Raw genomic sequence first — 1,193 nt, 5'->3', positions numbered from 1 at the left:
TATATATATATATATATAATGTGTGATAATGAATTTGCATTTAAAATTTTTTTTGTGATTTATTTATTTTTATTTTTATTTTTATTATGCCTAACACATAAACTGTTCTCACAACCTGACTACAGGAGAAATAATACTTCTCTTCTGGTTCTGTATTCAGCTACAAAATTGCTGTTAGTTAGCAAAGAGAGGGAAAAATATCTAATAGTAATATATGAAATAAGATCCCTAAGAAATGTGACTCACTAAAAACATAAATAATTATACAATTAAACACTTGCTATGAGAAATAACGCTTCTCTCTTCTGGAAGTGTAAACAGCCCAAAAATTGCAGTTAGTTAGCCAAGAGAGAGAAAAATATCTTTCATATTTTTGAACACATTACCCATTATATTTAGTTTGGATTGAATGAAAGGGTGTGAGATGAAACTACAGTCCTGTATAAGGAGACTCAGTTGAAGCTCAGATCAATACGGATCAATATTTCTTCTGACATATATCTGCACTAGGGTATTCGAGAGCCTCAGTCACAACACTTATCAACATTGGCACCCATCTCAAATCTAGCCGCTCATCAATTATCTGACTGAATATCACTTTCCCAAATTATAAAGCTTGCAGACTGGAATTTTCACTCAACAGGCTCAGTGAACCAACTAAAGAGAGAAATCGGAATGAACCTCTGTGAAAAATAGGTCATGCATGTCTTGGACAAAGGAGACAGAAGTAATGAGCAGCTAGAACAATATTGTCTACTGGAGTGACAAGGCAGCCCAAGCAAACTTTTGTGTAAATGTTAAATGAAAACAGCAGGATTAAGGTCACCAGGATAGAAAATGCTACACAAGTAGTGATAAGTAATTGTAAAACAGAAGATCTTAAACAATTTGGTCTTGTGCTTTTATAGTGCAGGGGTTTTAAAACTGTGCAGTATAAAAATCTTGATTTTCTCAGTTGCAATTGACAGTAAGAGTTAGAATTATAATATTTGAGAACACTAATATTATTGTATTTTGTAATGCTTAAAGGAATAGTTCACCCAAAAATTAAAATGTACTCACCCTCAGGCCATTCAAGATGTAGATGAGTTTGTTTCTTCATCAAAACAGATTTGGAGAAATTTAGCATTACATCACTTGCTTACCAATGGATCCTCTGCAGTGAATGGGTGCCGTCAGAATGAGAGACCAAA

Source organism: Sinocyclocheilus grahami, unplaced genomic scaffold, assembly GCF_001515645.1.
Source record: "Sinocyclocheilus grahami isolate Dianchi unplaced genomic scaffold, SAMN03320097.WGS_v1.1 scaffold260.1, whole genome shotgun sequence".
Classification (NCBI taxonomy): Eukaryota; Metazoa; Chordata; class Actinopteri; order Cypriniformes; family Cyprinidae; genus Sinocyclocheilus; species Sinocyclocheilus grahami.
This window is presented reverse-complemented; position numbering follows the sequence as displayed.